This window comes from Papaver somniferum, chromosome 7 (genome assembly GCF_003573695.1).
Source record: "Papaver somniferum cultivar HN1 chromosome 7, ASM357369v1, whole genome shotgun sequence".
Classification (NCBI taxonomy): Eukaryota; Viridiplantae; Streptophyta; class Magnoliopsida; order Ranunculales; family Papaveraceae; genus Papaver; species Papaver somniferum.
In genome coordinates, this window is record NC_039364.1 from 82,698,045 (window position 1) to 82,712,786 (window position 14,742).

At 34.8% G+C, this 14,742-nt stretch overlaps 1 long non-coding RNA gene across 23 annotated transcripts; it reads left to right on the forward strand.

Moving 5' to 3' along the window:
* The first annotated feature begins 6,124 nt into the window (after positions 1 to 6,124).
* Positions 6,125 to 12,405, forward strand: LOC113297764. Of its 23 annotated transcripts, none has more exons than XR_003333672.1 (11): positions 6,125 to 6,659; positions 7,207 to 7,307; positions 7,779 to 7,891; positions 7,977 to 8,088; positions 8,326 to 9,428; positions 9,560 to 9,672; positions 9,758 to 10,249; positions 10,347 to 10,465; positions 10,863 to 11,209; positions 11,341 to 11,453; positions 11,539 to 11,911. It is a non-coding gene; the product is annotated as an uncharacterized LOC113297764 (long non-coding RNA). The 23 variants fall into 23 exon arrangements; XR_003333668.1 differs by having other exon boundaries at positions 8,326 to 8,468; positions 8,566 to 8,684; positions 9,082 to 9,428; positions 9,758 to 11,209; XR_003333670.1 differs by adding an exon at positions 12,128 to 12,405 and having other exon boundaries at positions 9,758 to 11,209; positions 11,539 to 11,597.
* The last annotated feature ends 2,337 nt before the right edge of the window (positions 12,406 to 14,742 follow it).

Genomic DNA, 14,742 nt, shown 5'->3' on the forward strand with positions numbered 1-14,742 from the left:
TAAATGGTGTCAATTAATTCATCAATGCATTAGCACATCTTCCATCTCTCTTATGTTAAATAATTCTCCTACACCTGCTTTTGTGCCATCCAGAGGACTACGTCATAGAGATGCTCTATCACCATATATCTTTATCCTGTGCATGAAAGCTTTTAGTAGAATGTTACAGGCACCAGAAGTGTTAGGGGAAATAATACCTCTCAAACCATCTATAAAAGGTCCAAGTATTTCACATCTATTCTTCGTCGATGATTGTATTTTATTCTCTTCCGCCTCTGCAAAATCAATTACCAATTTGATAAATATTATTAATGAATTATGTGAAGCTTCGGGGAAGATGGTTAATCTGAACAAATCTAGCGTTCATTTCAGTTCCCATATGAGTGAACAAGCTAAAGAATATATTACAGAAATGATCAAGATGCAAAGAATGCCTCTGAAGGAACATTATTTGGGTATTTCTCTTTTTATTGGTCGTAATAAAAATGCATGCTTTGAAGAAACCTTGGATAAAATGGGTTCTAGGCTTCAATATTGGCAAGGAAAGCTGGTAAATCAGGCAGGGAGAATCACTCAAATAAAGGATGTAATAGGTACTATGGCTAACTTCCAGATGGGATGCATGTATGTACCAGATAAATCTATCAAGAAAACGGAATCTATGCAAAGGAATTACTGGTGGAATAAGAACACAAAGAGAGGTGGTTATTTTATTGGCTGGAAGGACTTAGCTCAACCAAAGAGATGGGGTGGTCTAGGTTTCAAGAATTTGAGATGATTTAATGAAGCGTTGTTGGCAAAGCTAGCTTGGAGAATGTTGCAGGAAAATGATGTTAAGTGGGTTCAACTACAACATGCAAGGTATTACAGAAATTGTATGGTCAAATAAAAAAGAATGGAACGTGGATTTGGAATGACATTCAACGTGGATTAAAATGGTTTGTATATTTCATATATGGGAAATAAGATATGGTTCTACGGTTCCTATAAAGGGACAATGGTTTTGTTCAGTTACTAAAAAGAATTATCAGCCTCCTCTACTTCCTAATCTTAACTCTGAATGCATATATAGATCATGTGAATAGAAGATGGAGAAAAGATAAGTTACAAGAAGTATTCTCTGTGGATCAGATTCAGCATATAAAGACTATTTATATCCCGCAACATCCTGCCACTGATAGAATTCGCTGGTCGCTTACCATAAATGGTTATTTTACTGTCAATTTCAGCTTATCGGGCAATATTTTGTCAGCAATGTTCTCCGGAAGTTCCACCATCCATGCAGTGTATGTGGTTGATGATTTGGAATTTAGGAGTCCCTTATAAATGCCAAATGTTTATCTGGAAGATTGCAAAAGATATATTACCTTTTGCGGCGAATTTCAAGTGGCAAACCACTCATCAATCTTCTTGCTGTGTTACGTGCCCACAATATACTGAAACCGCAACCCATCTTTTAATTCAATGTCCTTATGCGATGGAGGTTTGGTCTGGAGTTTCACTTTTCATTCTTAATGTTGTTAAAGGATGTACGAATATTACAGAATGGATTCAATCTTGGATAGATATTGCTCAACTGGTTTCAACAACGAGAAGGAAGATGTTAAATCTTGTTGTCATCACTTTGTGGTTCATTTGGAAGAGCAGATGTTTGAAAGTTTTTGAAAACAAATTGCAGGCTCCAGAGATACTCATAAGACAAATATTTAACTTTTGTTATACTCATAACATCTGCATTCATCATAAGTCTAGAGAAATTCTATATCTGCTCAACCCAAATTAGAAACAAGTGATAATTTGTGTTGGAGACCTCCCCCATATGATTGGTTAAAAGTTAATTTCGATGTTTCAATTATCCCGGATACTAACTTTGCTGGTTTTTCATGGTCCGTAATCATTTAGGAGACTTCCTGGAAGCCTTGGCCTGGAAAAACAGGGTACGCGATGTAGATCAGGCGGAAGTTTTGGCTCTAAATCAGGTACTACATTGGATTCAAATCAAAAATCTCACTCAAGTTCAGATAGAAAGTGATAATAAGGCTATTCTGAAATCTGTGGAATGTCATAAAAGAGAATGTATAAGATGGGAAGATCAACAACTTCTGAATGAATGCATTAGTATCTTTAGAGAGATGGCTCAAGTACATGTTAGATTTGTTAAAAGAGTGTGTAATAGAGTTGCTGATGGGTTAGCTAAATATGCCCGTTTAAATAACTGTAGTAATCAGCGGGAGATAGTTCCACCAGAGTTTATTCTTAATCAACTGTTTGAGGATAAAGCTACGAGATTGGAATTATAGTTTTCCTCTGGTGTTAGGAGTGCTTGTAATATGTTGTTGCTTTGTCTCTGGTAGTCTGTAGTATGTGTGTTTGCTTTGTGTGGTCTTGTAAGTTTTGTTTGAGCTTAATAAAATCTTTCCTTATTTCAAAAAAACAACAACAATAGTTAGTGTAAACCCCACATTAAAGAAGCATCAATGTTTTATCGTGTTTATGTCCTCCTTTTTTTTTTTTGGATTTTCTTTGTATTATGATGATATAAAACGGGAAGGTTAAGTGGATAAAAGATGATGAATATTAAAGTTGATTTAGCTTTCATGTGCTGATGTGAGCTAATAAAAAGTTGCAACACTACTAGAGTTGATCGGAGAGAAACAAGAGAGTGAGAAGTTAGAAACTTATTAAGAAATTAATTTGATGCGGAGTGGTTAATAAAAATTGGGTTAAATAAATTTATAGATATGACTTAATATAATTGTAGTGGAAGGTTTGGTTAAGACTTATGATTGCTTGTATTTTTTAATCTTCTTTGTTATCGAAACATTAAGTATGTCACTAAAGGGTGGGACTTTTTTTTTCATAAAAGAGGGGAACCTCAGCTGATACATTCATAGAGCCGATTTTGGAGATCGGAAACCTTACAAGAGTTTTTCAAAATCATACATTCTTTTTCTAGGAAATTGTATCTTCCCCAATTCTTGACTGGCAATTCAATTCTTACTGACACAAAAACTATATCAGAATACCTTTTCTCTACCTCTTTCCAAAGAAAGAGACTGGGTCAAGCATCATCTAAGGGCCAAACTGAATTTGAAACAAAATCAGTATGAATCACAACTTTGGGCAGTGGTTGGATCAGATCCAACTCAATGTTTGCAAGAACATGTAAAAAACATAAACAATGGTTTTTAAAGTAAAATTTCTCAATGCAATTAAGGTAGCAGTGTCTAAAGTAACAGTAACAATGTCTAAAGCCGCAGTAACAGTTTCGAAAGTAGCACAAGTTATCTGAATCGGTCTTTGGTAATATGAAAAGGAACGAATCGGTCTGAATCGGCTTGGAAGATTTGTTAGCAGCTGTAGAAGTATAAGAACTGAATAGTAATGTTGATCTTGTTGTTGTTGATGTCTCTATTTCCGAACAAACAGTTGTTGCAGTGTTTGTTCTTTTCACTTTAGAACCTATTTGAATATTCTCTCTTAGAAACAGAGGGATATCAAAACATCAACCTTGAGCAAACTCATCAGCAGTAGTCGGTAAAAATGAAACATCTTGTCGGAGCTTCTTCACCGGCCATAAAATTTCTTCATCAAGGGTGGTAGGGAAACAAACCACTTGAAGTGTTACGAAAAAAGTCCATAAATTTGGTAGGTTAACGATTTCCATGGAAAAAGAGTATTCTACCTTGAAAAAAGGGTCTGTAGGTTAACAATTTCCTAATTTTATTTGGACTTCAATAAATTCCAAATGAATAGTACGTTGCTAAATGTCCTCATCAAAACGCTCGTTTCACAAAATTCAAAAAAGACTTATTTCGACCAATAGGAAACGAGGGGTTCCCCATCGTTCAATGTGAGAGCTTAATTTGTTTAGCCTTTAAGTTTTTAGATGGAACAACCACGGGTCCTATTATAATAACTCTTAATAAAATAATGGAAAAGTAAACACACCCATAAATACTACTACTCGCTGCATACTCTAATTTACTACGGGCTACCAACAGGCACCCAACTCTAATTTGTGCCATTGTGTGTGACCATTATAATTTGTGATAACTATACATTTAATGGTACAAGTAAATGTGCCGTGTACTGGATTGCTAACTAACGAATTTATTCAATTTAATGGTACAAGTAATCTTTAAAGTGATGATATCTTGGAATGAAATGTATTTATTTCTATTTTTTCTTTTGAAGGAAATCATTAAATGAAAGAAAAAGACTAATGAGGGAAGTCTGAGGAAATTTATTACTATTAGTATGATATTGTCCATCTACCCAAGCAGTAGCCTTTAGTGGTTGTAGATTAAGAGTTTTTAGATTAGTTTAATTAAGCCAATGAAAACTATAAAACAGAACCCATTAAAACCTGAGTGTTTGTACGTTTCATGGTTCACCACGTTAGGCAGGTAGACCGAGGGGAATAATAGCAGTCTTTTTTTTTTTTTTTTTGATGAACAATCAGATCACATTTCATTCAATCTAAAAAGGTGAATAGATGATTGTTTACAAGAGAAAGAACATTAAAATACAAGAAAATTAAAACCCAAATACAAATAAAGATATCAATTACATGTAATTCGCGAAGAAAATAGCAAAATACCGCAAAGGTATCCAATTTTTGTATGAAAAGTAGAGAGGAAAAATGGTATAATCCGGAATCAATTCCGACCATTTTGAATGTTTGTCTTCTATGACAAGAGATGCTCCCAAAAGAAATGAGTGCTTAGCCCTTAATCTTGTATATATGAACGAAAAAACCGGATTTTGAATAATAGTTGTCAAGTAGTTAGTTTGGATCTTTGACATCCACAAGTATAACAAGAAAATAAATAGTGAAAATCAGTTAACACTTTTTATTTTATTTTTTGATAAGTCTCATAAAATTTTATTCACGATGAAAAAGAAATTACATGGACTTTAAGAACATCAAGATCAAAGATTCAAATACAATGAAAAGGTACTAAAAAGAGTAATTCGTGAAGAAAATTAACGAACTACCAACAAGAGTACCAAGTAATTTGAAGATTGAAAGAACAGTTTTGGGATTATAATCCAACCATTTTGATAGGGCTTTTTCTTTTCGAAAAATAGATCTTCTCATAAAAATATGAGAGTAATATGTCCCAAGTCTTGAATCTTGATCACCGCACTTGAGCTTCCACCCAAATTCTCTAATGAAATCACAAAGAAACGCCATGAAAGCGCATACAAAATTTCCATAAAGAGGAAGATATAAACAAAAAGGACAAAACTCCCACAAGAACACCATAAATTTTTCCTAAAACAATGGAGATTGAAACAAAAATTTAAACAAATCTAACCTAAACTACTAGTTGTCTAAGAAAACAAGAAAAAGGAAAAAAAAATGCTCAGATCTAGCCCAGAATGGACTATTCTATCAAGACATACAATTTCTATATTGATTAGTCATCTTATCCCTTGAATGCGCTAGATCAGTAGCTCTTGCACAGAAAATTGTTGCTAGCTCTCTAACCGTATTAATTTTTTTCTGAAGTAGTAAATTTATTATTTTCAATAGTTTTGAATTAAATACATTAGAGATAAAAAATATAAAAAATAAACATATCATGTGTCACAAAAGCATTGTAATACAATACAAATATCAAAAATATGATTTCCCCTAACTGATGATATCTACAGAATGTCATTTGAATTATGATTCTTTTATTTGAACCTGTTTTTCTTTCTTCTTCTTCAACAAAATTAAAATCTCCCATGAGTCGAAAGTAATACGCACGATAAATCAACACCGATAATCATGGATTTTCATAGAAACACAAATCTATATCATGTGGGAATAATCGTTTTCACCGATCCATTTGAACTGATTGTTGAATCAATATAAACGCCCTTCAAAATAGCCCAAACACCATATCAAACCCTTTAAACCCCTAAGTCATATAAGCCTCCACGTCGCGCGGTGAGAATACCCACCTTTGGGGTGAGCGTCACCGCCCCCTTGAAATTGCTCTATTTCACTTTTCCTCAAATTCTATGAACGTAACAGTGAATACCGGTTTTGAATGAAAAAAACGATATGGAAAACAACAAAACAGTTTTCCCGGAAACATAAACGAAAGAAAAAATACAATGCGTTTTTTCTTAAGAAACAAAGAGAAACAGGAAGAAAATCCTCAGGCGTCAGTTAGGGTTTTTGCGATTTTTGTTATGAAACAAAGAGAAAATCCTCTTTCTCCTCCTCCCTGTTTCCTATCTTTCTTCTCTATTCCCTGTTGATTTCTTTTCCTTTTGCTTATAGCAGGTGCAAGATATTGATGAGCTATAGGTTTAAGCACAACGATGTGGATTTGCAATATATAAACGAGGTGTCAGTTAAGGTTTTTGCGATTTTTGTTATGAAACAAAGAGAAAAAATACTGGAAAGCAAAAACTCTAGAACAAAAAGATCTTTCCATAAGGCAACTCTTTATCCTCTCTTATTATTTCATCTCAAAACCCTGATCCGACTCATGTTTTGAATGTGTATTTTTGATTTTGTATTGGTTTTTTGATCTCACAACCTTTCTCTAATTTCTTCTTCTGAATATTTTCTTTATTATACCGACAAACTCAAGCAGCAAAGGTGTTGGTGACGCAATCCAGGATGATGATAATCCATTTGACGTATTATCATGGTTAGTATTTTGATCATTATTAGTATGTGTTTTGATTAAACAAAAAAAAAACTTTCGGCGGATTTATTTTTCTCTCTTCGCTATTTATTCTTCTTAGGGTTTGGTGACTCTTTTCGAAGAGCATGAGAGAGTGATCAAAGAAGGGAGATATTACGAGTAGTTAGATGCAAAACTAAACCTAAAACCATGAGTGCATCTGCTTATTCTCTATTGATTTACTTTTCATATATATTGAAAAGGATCCTTTTGGTGGAAATACAAAAGTATTTGTTGTGAATGTAGATAATCCTTAGCAACATCTTGAACGGTGGATAATGTTAAACTGCATAATTGATGAGGTAATTTTGGTTTTCTGAATTTTTTTTTGGTGCATAGCATGACTATGAAAAGTTGGGTAGTCTTGGTAGTGATTGTCGGGTTGTAGCTGCATTAGATTGAATCAATTGAAAGAAGAAAAAAAAATAACGGTAATATGTGGCCTCTAACGTTTTTTCTTCTTATCGGGTTGATTTGGATGACTGAATTGTGTGTTACATTGATATATTAGGTGAATAAATTATGTTCTTTGGAGTGGATGATAGCGCGATAGCTGGATGGGAAAGCTATCGGACACACCTGGATGTTGGAAGTAATAACAGCAAATTCCAGGTAACTTAATTGCATCCCTCTGTTGTTACTGACCATATAGATGTAAGAACGACTTGGTTGCTACCACAAGTTTGCAGTTTAGAGTAGGCTCCAGGGATTTTACTCATTTGTATCCTCAAATTATATGCTCATTTTATTGAACTCATTTTGGTAACCAGATGACATTAAGCTAAATGATTAGTAGGATGGACATAAATGTCGCATCAATATTGGAAAAGGTGAACTTTATATACAGTAGATTACTTCCTGTTTATGTTAATACGAGAAAAAACCGAAACATTTATAATTGGTTTTACGGGATTTTGATACAATCGGTCTATTGATACCTATGCAAGTACTTCGAGTGCATGTTAACATTTTTGATCAATTTGTAATCTACTTTGTCCTTTGAATTTTGGATTCATAATCTTCATTTTTATGTTCTCAACCAGTGTTTTCTAATTATCTGTGATTTATCCGTCCATACAACAGGAGGAAGGGAAAAACGTAAAATGGAGGCATGGCCAAAACTTTTAACAAGTTAATCTGCCAGCAAAGTGGTTCGATTTGTGGTGCATTTTTGAAGCGAACATTGTGGTATTCAGGTATATAATAGTTTTCTTTTTTCTATTTGAGAGTATTTCGGTTCCAACAATCATCGTTTGTTAATCTTAACTCAATTTTGCGCAGGCTAAAGTGTTATGATGTCATGGGAAAGAGAATCTCTCATCCGTGTCTATATAGTGAAGGTACTATTATTTCGCAGGTTAAACGGGAAAGGATTCTAGCCTTTGCATCTGGGGTAAGCATTAATATGGCATTGTTGTAGTTTTCTTGGTTTTTAGCCAATGGGTTTGCATTTTTAATTGCTAGGTGTAGCACACAACGAATTCTAACTAGGCTTTGTTAGTTGGATATTTTTAATTTTTAGAATCTTTTTAGTCAGTGATATTTTTGTGAATGTCGTGCACACACGGATTTAAATGATTTGATGTTCTGTCATCTACTTTGAGCTGACAAAAAAACTTTCATTTATCAGATTACATGTTCATATTGGTTGAGGTTAATTTGTTTGTAAATAAGGAAAATTTGTATGGTATTACTTGGCTGCAATAAGTGCGCGGCGGAAATAGTTGGTGAAGATGATTACTACAGTATGGATACACTAAATGTGAAAGCAAGGTCGAGGAACCGATTATTAGGGGAATTAGTTTCTTTTTGGTTCAATATCTGCAAATTATGAACATATAATCACCACCAAAGGATTAACTTGATGTAGGTACCTTTTTTTGTATTGAAGTGACAGACCGTACCTGCTTCACCATATTGGTTGCACTGGATAGTGAAGTCCAACGGGTTGGCCGAGCCACTGCGTCCGACGTACTCATGATGGGAAAGGTAAGTAGCAGATTCCCTCTCAACTTTGTTATCCCACCTAGAGGTAGTTACTCATTTTCATCGTGTACACTCTAATTTTAAGAGTATATATGTTTCTGCACAATGTAATTCGAATGTGGATATGGGCTGTCAAGTAAGGCATACAACTTTAACATGAATCCACAATCCAATCGAAGTTGTAAACTGACTAGGGTGCAGTACCTTATTACCCACCCATTAGGTAAAATATGAAGGTATTTCCTTAATATGATCAATTAAATATAGACACTTTGTTTGCATACTTGCCTGATCTTTTCTTGATATTGTATGATGTATACCTAAAGTTGAGGTACTGTTTTTTCGGTGTATATGTTTACATAAATTGATTTTTTTAATCATTGTCTGAAAATATTCCTAGCAAAAGAAGCTGGGATGCGTAATAGGGTCACTAATGACGTTGGTGAAGAATGTTGGTTGCTGCTACTGAAACATATACAAATATACCTACACACTAGAGTTTCTTTCTTTTCGATACTGTATTCTCATTCCAACTGCGAGTTCGGCTTAACAGCTAGATATTGCTTCCTCCAAACTAAAGGATGGGGGAATATTTTTCATGTTTTGAGAAAAGTTGGTAGCTTAATCACTGACGAATGTGGTTTGGGGAACACATCGGGATCAAGCAAGCATCTCAAGTTTTGCTCAATAATGGGACTTTCACGGGAGCATCTACAAAATAGGGAATACGTTATTCACACGATGAATGTATAGTACGAATTCATTTACTTGGTTTAAGTGAAAACACCTATGCACTAAAAGAGTGTAAAGTTGAAAGTAATTTTTCTTTTTGATCGGCAATTTTCTAATTATCTGTGATATTTCCGTCCATACAACAGGAGGAAGGGAAAAACGTAAAATGGAGGCATGGCCAAAACTTTTAACAAGTTAATCTGCCAGCAAAGTGGTTCGATTTGTGGTGCATTTTTGAAGCGAACACTGTGGTATTCAGGTATATAATCGTTTTTTTTTTTTTATTTGAGAGTATTTCGGTTCCAACAATCATCGTTTCTTAATCTTAACTCAATTTTACGCAGGCTAAAGTGTTATGATGTCACGGGAAAGAGAATCTCTCACCCGTGTCTATATAGTGAAGGTACTATTATTTCGCTGGTTAAACGGGAAAGGAGTCTAGCCTTGGCATCTGGGATAGGCATTAATATGGCATTGCTGTAGTTTTCTTGGTTTGTAGCCAATAGGTTTGCATTTTTAATTGCTAGGTGTAGCACACAACGAATTCTAACTATGCTTTGTTAGTTGGATATTCATAATTTTTAGAATCTTTTTAGTCAGTGATATTTTTGTGAATGTCGTGCAGACACGGATTTAAATGATTTGATGTTCTGTCATCTACTTTGAGCTGACAAAAAAACTTTCATTTATCAGATTACATGTTCATATTGGTTGAGGTTAATTTGTTTGTAAATAAGGAAAATTTGTATGGTATTACTTGGCTGCAATAAGTGCGCGGCGGAAATAGTTGGTGAAGATGATTACTACAGTATGGATACACTAAATGTGAAAGCAAGGTCGAGGAACCGATTATTAGGGGAATTAGTTTCTTTTTGGTTCCATATCTGCAAATTATGAACATATAATCACCACCAAAGGATTAACTTGAAGTAGGTACCTTTTTTTGTATTGAAGTGACAGACCGTACCTGCTTCACCATATTGGTTGCACTGGATAGTGAAGTCCAACGGGTTGGCCGAGCCACTGCGTCCGACGTACTCATGATGGGAAAGGTAAGTAGCAGATTCCCTCTCAACTTTGTTATCCCACCTAGAGGTAGTTACTCATTTTCATCGTGTACACTCTAATTTTAAGAGTATATATGTTTCTGCACAATGTAATTCGAATGTGGATATGGGCTGTCAAGTAAGGCATACAACTTTAACATGAATCCACAATCCAATCGAAGTTGTAAACTGACTAGGGTGCAGTACCTTATTACCCACCCATTAGGTAAAATATGAAGGTATTTCCTTAATATGATCAATTAAATATAGACACTTTGTTTGCATACTTGCCTGATCTTTTCTTGATATTGTATGATGTATACCTAAAGTTGAGGTACTGTTTTTTCGGTGTATATGTTTACATAAATTGATTTTTTTAATCATTGTCTGAAAATATTCCTAGCAAAAGAAGCTGGGATGCGTAATAGGGTCACTAATGACGTTGGTGAAGAATGTTGGTTGCTGCTACTGAAACATATACAAATATACCTACACACTAGAGTTTCTTTCTTTTCGATACTGTATTCTCATTCCAACTGCGAGTTCGGCTTAACAGCTAGATATTGCTTCCTCCAAACTAAAGGATGGGGGAATATTTTTCATGTTTTGAGAAAAGTTGGTAGCTTAATCACTGACGAATGTGGTTTGGGGAACACATCGGGATCAAGCAAGCATCTCAAGTTTTGCTCAATAATGGGACTTTCACGGGAGCATCTACAAAATAGGGAATACGTTATTCACACGATGAATGTATAGTACGAATTCATTTACTTGGTTTAAGTGAAAACACCTATGCACTAAAAGAGTGTAAAGTTGAAAGTAATTTTTCTTTTTGATCGGCAATTTTCTAATTATCTGTGATATTTCCGTCCATACAACAGGAGGAAGGGAAAAACGTAAAATGGAGGCATGGCCAAAACTTTTAACAAGTTAATCTGCCAGCAAAGTGGTTCGATTTGTGGTGCATTTTTGAAGCGAACACTGTGGTATTCAGGTATATAATCGTTTTCTTTTTTCTATTTGAGAGTATTTCGGTTCCAACAATCATCGGTTGTTAATCTTAACTCAATTTTACGCAGGCTAAAGTGTTATGATGTCACGGGAAAGAGAATCTCTCACCCGTGTCTATATAGTGAAGGTACTATTATTTCGCTGGTTAAACGGGAAAGGAGTCTAGCCTTGGCATCTGGGATAGGCATTAATATGGCATTGCTGTAGTTTTCTTGGTTTTTAGCCAATGGGTTTGCATTTTTAATTGCTAGGTGTAGCACACAACGAATTCTAACTATGCTTTGTTAGTTGGATATTCATAATTTTTAGAATCTTTTTAGTCAGTGATATTTTTGTGAATGTCGTGCAGACACGGATTTAAATGATTTGATGTTCTGTCATCTACTTTGAGCTGACAAAAAAACTTTCATTTATCAGATTACATGTTCATATTGGTTGAGGTTAATTTATTTGTAAATAAGGAAAATTTGTATGGTATTACTTGGCTGTAATAAGTGCGCGGCGGAAGTAGTTGGTGAAGATGATTACTACAGTATGGATACACTAAATGTGAAAGCAAGGTCGAGGAACCAATTATTAGGGGAATCAGTTTCTTTTTGGTTCAATATCTACGAATTATGAACATATAATCACCACCAAAGGATTAACTTGATGCAGGTACCTTTTTTTGTATTGAAGTGACAGACCGTACCTGCTTCACCATATTGGTTGCACTGGATAGTGAAGTCCAACGGGTTGGCCGAGCCACTGCGTCCAACGTACTCATGATGGGAAAGGCAAGTAGTAGATTCTCTCTCAACTTTGTTATCCCACCTAGAGATGGTTACTCATTTTCATTGTGTACACTCTTAATTTTAAGAGTACATATGTTTCTGCATAATGTAATTCGAATGTGGATATGGACTGTCAAATAAGGCATACAGCTTTAACATGAATCCACAATCCAATCGAAGTTGTCAACTGACTAGGGTGCAGTACCTTATTACCCACCCATTAGGTAAAATATGAAGGTATTTCGTTAATATGATCAATTAAATATAGACACTTCGTTTGCATACTTGCCTGATCTTTTCTTAATATTGTATGATGTATACCTAAAGTTGAGGTACCATTTTTTCGGTGTATATGTTTACATAAATTGATTTTTTTAATCATTGTCTGAAAATATCCCTAGCAAAAGAAGCTGGGATGCGTAATAGGGTCACTATTGACGCTGGTGAAGGATGTTGGTTGCTGCTACTGAAACATATACAAACATACCTGCACACTAGAGTTTCTTTCTTTTTGATACTGTATTCTCATTCCAACTGCGAGTTCGGCTTAACAGCTAGATGTTGCTTCCTCCAAACTAAAGGATGGGGGAATATTTTTCATGTTTTGAGAAAAGTTGGTAGCTTAATCACTGACGAATGTGGTTTGGGGAACACATCGGGATCAAGCAAGCATCTCAAGTTTTGCTCAATAATGGGACTTTCACGGGAGCATCTACAAAATAGGGATTACGTTATTCACTCGATGAATGTATAATGCGAATTCATTTATCTGGTTTAAGTGAAAACACCTATGCACTAAAAGAGTGTAAAGTTGAAAGTAATTTTTCTTTTTGATCGGCAAACTTGAAAGTCATAAACTTATGAAACTTAGTTTTTGTAGAGGAAATGTGGATCCCTTGAGCAACTTATACGATGGCCCATTTAATTTTCGCATGAATGATTATTGGGCACTACAACTAATAAATACCTCACTTCCCAATGATGATGGTAAGATTACTCGACCTGTAGAGACACTAAAACTGTAAGACACAAATCAAAACCGCTAAGCGACAGGCGAGGCGAAGCCGAACCAAACCAAATAAAAAATCTTAATCATGAATTGGGATGGGGTAAGGCGTATACCAAATCAAAAGTCCTAAACGACGGGATAAGGTGAATGCGAGCCACATTTTTGAGTTGGCGAGGCGAAGCCCTGCGGTACCAACTCAAAAATGCATCAAGGGCGAGGCGAACGGGATAAGGTGAAGGCGAGCCACATTTTTGAGTTGGCGAGGCGAAGCCCTGCGGTACCAACTCAAAAATGCATCAAGGGCGAGGCGAATCCAAATCACATCAAACCAAAAACGTGGTTAAAGGAAAAAAAGTTAACGATGGTTTCTGGATCCGTCCGGTGCGTAGTACGGGCACAAAGTCTAGTTTATTTAAAACAGGGAAGGAAAAACAAAGACTACATTTGGTTGAAAAAATATCATTAAAAGCGTTAGATATGAAGATTGGAAAATGTTCATCGAATATTAGAGTATAGTTCCACTGCCACCTAAGACCGATATTGTATTAACATAAAGGCTAAGGTTCTTATTCGTAATATATCTGTTAAATATCTGAATCAAATTAAGCTATAGCTATAACATTTATCAAATCTAACTAACAAATGAAATGAGCTAATGTCACTTTCTTCTTTATTGTTTCTCCTTCACTCCCACAAATTCTATTCTCGAATCATTGTAATTTATTTTTCTCTTTCTTACATAGACAAGCACTTGAGGATATTGGGTCTGGTTTAGGTGATTATCAATAATTTGTGCACAGCTAAACCGTAGTTACTTTACTTCCCATCTATGTAATACAAATATTCTCTCTTTTTACTAAGAAATACTTTAGAGATTAGCTACAAGATACCCTATATATATATATGCCTATGGGGTCAATCCGAATTCCGTTATTGGACTACTTGAAAACCAAAACCCTCTAATAAATACGTTAGTTTTGGTTCTTATCCATTTGCATACTCATTTGAAAGAAAAGAAAAAAAAGATAACCAAATTCGATTCTCTGCCATTTTGTAATTTGATTCTTCCCTATTTAGTTCTGATCTATGTGAAAAACTGAAAATGTAAGTCACTAATAAAACCATGACTACTAAATCACTAGATATTTTTCCATTTTTTTCTTCTAGAAAATATTTTTTTTTTCACTAGTATACCTCTCAGTGGCATAATTTTGATATGATAAAATTGGATCGAATTATCCTAATTTTATCCAAAATTACGAGACAAACTAAAAATCCATTGTCGAGCAAATTGTCTAAGGAATCCTCACATGTAATATTTTTGGCTTCCTGGCACCGGAAGCAGTGAAATTGCTAATCAAAGTCCAGAAATGATAAGCGATAGTGTCATATAAGATTTCACGATATAATCTCTCCGATTCAAGTCGATTGACAAAGTTTTCATATATGGGTTTGTTAAAAAGGTGGACTTGTTTCCATAAAAGAAAAGT